Source organism: Ovis aries, chromosome 7 (genome assembly GCF_016772045.2).
Source record: "Ovis aries strain OAR_USU_Benz2616 breed Rambouillet chromosome 7, ARS-UI_Ramb_v3.0, whole genome shotgun sequence".
NCBI classification, from domain to species: domain Eukaryota; kingdom Metazoa; phylum Chordata; class Mammalia; order Artiodactyla; family Bovidae; genus Ovis; species Ovis aries.
In genome coordinates this window covers 93,955,967-93,960,901 of record NC_056060.1, presented here as the reverse complement: position 1 = coordinate 93,960,901, position 4,935 = coordinate 93,955,967, and the positions used below count along the sequence as shown (strand labels likewise).

Sequence of the window (4,935 nt, the reverse complement as noted above, 5' to 3'; positions counted from 1 at the left end):
TGAGTTTATTTTTGTGTGTGGTGTTAGAAAGTGATCTAGTTTCATTCTTTTACAAGTGGTTGACCAGTTTTCCCAGCACCACTTGTTAAAGAGATTGTCTTTACTCCATTGTATATTCTTGCCTCCTTTGTCAAAGATAAGGTGTCCATATGTGTGTGGATTTATCTCTGGGCTTTCTATTTTGTTCCATTGATCTATATGTCTGTCTTTGTGCCAGTACCATACTGTCTTGATGACTGTGGCTTTGTAGTAGAGCCTGAAGTCAGGCAAGTTGATTCCTCCAGTTCCATTCTTCTTTCTCAAGATTGCTTTGGCTATTCGAGGTTTTTTGTATTTCCATACAAATCTTGAAATTATTTGTTCTAGTTCTGTGAAAAATGTGGCTGGTAGCTTGATAGGGATTGCATTGAATTTGTAAATTGCTTTGGGTAGTATACTCATTTTCACTATATTGATTCTTCCAATCCATGAACATGGTATATTTCTCCATCTATTAGTGTCCTCTTTGATTTCTTTCATCAGTGTTTTATAGTTTTCTATATATAGGTCTTTAGTTTCTTTAGGTAGATATATTCCTAAGTATTTTATTCTTTCCGTTGCAATGGTGAATGGAATTGTTTCCTTAATTTCTTTTTCTACTTTCTCATTATTCGTGTATAGGAATGCAAGGGATTTCTGTGTGTTGATTTTATATCCTGCAACTTTACTATATTCATTGATTACCTCTAGTAATTTTCTGGTGGAGTCTTTAGGGTTTTCCATGTAGAGGATCATGTCATCTGCAAACAGTGAGAGTTTTACTTCTTCTTTTCCAATTTGGATTCCTTTTATTTCTTTTTCTGCTCTGATTGCTGTGGCCAAAACTTCCAGAACTATGTTGAATAGTAGCGGTGAAAGTGGACACCCTTGTCTTGTTCCTGACTTTAGGGGAAATGCTTTCAATTTTTCACCATTGAGGATAATGTTTCTGCACAACAAAGGAAAATATAAGCAAGGTGAAAAGACAGCCTTCTGAATGGGAGAAAATAATAGCAAATGAAGCAACTGACAAACAACTAATCTCAAAAATATACAAGCAACTTATGCAGCTCAACTCCAGAAAAATAAACGACCCAATCAAAAAATGGGCCAAAGAACTAAATAGACATTTCTCCAAAGAAGACATATGGATGGCTAACAAACACATGAAAAGATGCTCAACATCACTCATTATTAGAGAAATGCAAATCAAAACCACAATGAGGTACCACTTCACACCAGTCAGAACGGCTGCGATCCAAAAATCTGCAAGCAATAAATGCTGGAGAGGGTGTGGAGAAAAGGGAACCCTCCTACACTGTTGGTGGGAATGCAAACTAGTACAGCCACTATGGAGAACAGTGTGGAGATTCCTTAAAAATTGCAAATAGAACTACCTTATGACCCAGCAATCCCACTTCTGGGCATACACACCAAGGAAACCAGAATGGAAAGAGACACATGTACCCCAATGTTCATCGCAGCACTGTTTATAATAGCCAGGACATGGAAACAACCTAGATGTCCATCAGCAGATGAATGGATAAGAAAGCTGTGGTACATATACACAATGGAGTATTACTCAGCCGTTAAAAAGAATTCATTTGAATCAGTTCTGATGAGATGGATGAAACTGGAGCCGATTATACAGAGTGAAGTAAGCCAGAAAGAAAAACACCAATACAGTATACTAACACATATATATGGAATTTAGGAAGATGGCAATGACGACCCTGTATGCAAGACAGGGAAAGAGACACAGATGTGTATAACGGACTTTTGGACTCAGAGGGAGAGGGAGAGGGTGGGATGATTTGGGAGAATGACATTCTAACATGTATACTATCACGTGAATTGAATCGCCAGTCTAGGTCTGACGCAGGATGCAGCATGCTTGGGGCTGGTGCATGGGGATGACCCAGAAAGATGTTATGGGGAGGGGAGGTGGGAGGGGGGTTCATGTTTGGGAATGCATGTAAGAATTAAAGATTTTAAAATTTTAAAAAATAAAAAACTAAAAAAAAAAAAACTTTACATGCAAAAAAAAAGTAACAGTGAGAGCTTCCATTCTTGCGAAAACCAAAAGAAATTAATCATCTCTCAAAAAACACCAAGTGGTGTAAAGCAGTAATTGCTATTTCTCACAAGCTGCTCTTATATGACCCAGGAAATGGTATTCCTTTTGGCCCATTCAAATTGCTGGCTCTCTTTTGACACTGAAATATCCATTCTTTAGGGTTAAAAGCTAATGAAGGTGGTATTTGCATATCAGCAACTAACCTACCAGAAATTGATGGGGTCATAACGTCTTGCAACATCCAATATACATATTTAGTACAATGAAGGGGAGAAATCCTAAATTATAATGTTGTTTCTCCAAATTTAGTGCCACTTGGGGAAAAATCAATAACAATATTTGGAAGGCTTGACAAAATTAGATTGCTGCATATGTGAAAAAATAGTTGCACACAACTATTTTATTGAATTATAAGTATAATATATAGGTTTTTGTGTGTAGTCCATTGATTTTGTTTGAGCTTTGGATGTTTGCTAAAATAATGAATGGTTTCCATATGAACCAAAAATTCCCTATACAAAAGATACTGAGGTGCCAGCAAATCAGTATTTAGAAAAATATGTAATTCGGTCATGGCTACACTTCTACATTGGTGTAATACATTAGCGTGGAACATATTTTATATGTTCATGCTACATATTGATTTCTTTATTAACTTCATGTTTAAATAAGTGTAATTGTTAGGAACCTTCCATTCAAAGACCAAAGATTTGAAACTGAGTTGGCTTAGTTTATATTGCCATCATCATTATCATATAAATGTGATAAATATAAATTTGTGATGAATCTTAGCACATCTATTCAGATGTCTGTAAATTTATTGCAACATTCAGCATTTGCACAGATTTCAGAAGGCAAAAGAGAATCCATCATTTATTTAAATAAATTTCAAGAAATTAAGATTCTTAACGTATGAACATTCTGAAAGATTTCAGCCCTGGGATTTCTTTGGAAGGAATGATGCTAAAGCTGAAACTCCAGTACTTTGGCCATCTCGTGCCAAGAGTTGACTCATTGGAAAAGACTCTGATGCTGGGAGGGATTGGGGGCAGGAGGAAAAGGAGACAACAGAGGATGAGATGGCTGGATGGCATCACGGACTCAATGGACGTGAGTTTGAGTGAACTCCGGTAGTTGGTGATGGACAGGGAGACCTGTGTGCTGCGATTCATGGGGTCGCAAAGAGTTGAACCTGGCTGAGCAACTGAACTGAACTGAACTGAACATATGAACAAAAACCACTGCAAAAATATATTCAGAGCTAATCTATTTAACAGCGACATGAAGTAATGAGATGAAGAAAACTGTTTTAGATTTAAAAAGCAAAGACTTGGTTTTCATTTTGTCGCTAACACACTCATGAGTTTGGTCTTCTTTACTGTCATTTAGTTAAAGCCATTTCACCTTATTTTCCATATTAAGAAGGTCATTGCTACCTGTCTACCCATAGAGCCACTGAAAGAATCAATACTTGCAGATGTGATATGTGAAACTCATGTTCCACATGAAGGTTAAATATTGGTTGGGGTACACAGTTCTGACACAGCTCATGTAGGTTCATGGTCCAGATCTATAACTTACTAGGTGTTTCATTATTTTTACTTTTTATATAGCCTTATTGAAATATAATTCATAAACCATAAAATCCACCCCTTTAAAACAAAGTGCAATTCAGGTGTTTCTTTTAGTATATCCATGGAGTTCTGCAACAATCATCATTATCTAATTTCAGAATACTTCGTAACCCAAAATGAAACCCCATGTCCATTAATAGCAGCTCTCTATCCCCCCACCCCAGGACCCGAGAAGAAGAATGTGCTATCTGCCTATTAGACATTTCGTAACTTTACTTCTGTGGACTTCTGTGACTGGTTTCTGTCATTTAGCATAATGTTTGAACTTTTATAACTTTATTTTTTAAATTAAAAAAATTGTTTGGTTGTGCCATACAGCATGTGGGATCCTGGTTCCCTGACCAGAGATTGAACTCCATGCCCCCTGCATTTACAGCAGGAGTCTTAACCACCGGATCCCCAGGAAAGTCCCAGCATCATATTTTCAAACTTCATCTGTGTTTTAGCATGTATCAGTAAGCCATTCCTTCTTCATTTCCAAATATTATCCTATTATATGGATATTTGATACTCTGTCTAGTTATGAAAGTGAAGAAAGTGTTAGTTGCTCAGTCGTGTCTGACTCTTTGTGACCCCATGAACTGTGGTCCGCCAGTCTCCTCTGCGCATGGAGTTCTCTAGGCAAGAATACTGGAGGGAGTTGCCATTTCCTTCTCCAGGGGATCTTCCCAACCCAGGGATCGAACCTGGGTCTATCTGCATTGGAGGCAGATTCTCTACCATCTGAGCCACCAGGGAAGACCAACTATTGTCATATTATCTGGACATATTATATTCTGATTGTCCATTTATATTTGATAGACATTTTATCTTTTCCAAATCTAGGTTGCTGTGAAAAATACTTTTACATTCATATGTGCGTGTTTTTGCGTGAACATGTTTTATTTGTATTGGTAACATAAATTCCTGGGATATATGGAAGCTCTATGTATAAAAATTTTAAGGAATTGCCAAATTATTCCAAAGTTTCTGTACGATTTTAAAATTCTACCACCAATGTATAAGGGTTCAAATTTCTCCTCATTTTCCACAATATATGCTATTGTCTCTCTCATTTATTTTATCCATTCTAGGGAATGCAAACTGATTTTGATTTGCATTTCCCTAGTGACTAATAGAAGGCTTTGCTGGTGGTTCAGATGGTAAGGAATCTTCCCGCAATGCAGGAGACCAGGGTTTGATCCCTGGATTGGGAAGTTCCCCTAG

General features: G+C 37.2%; 1 non-coding gene across 1 annotated transcript; it reads right to left on the bottom strand.

Annotated features, from left to right (window-relative positions):
• Positions 1-4,394: 4,394 nt before the first annotated feature.
• On the bottom strand, positions 4,395-4,467 carry TRNAW-CCA (transfer RNA tryptophan (anticodon CCA)). The gene has a single exon. It is a non-coding gene; the product is annotated as a tRNA-Trp (tRNA).
• Between the last annotated feature and the right edge of the window lie 468 nt (positions 4,468-4,935).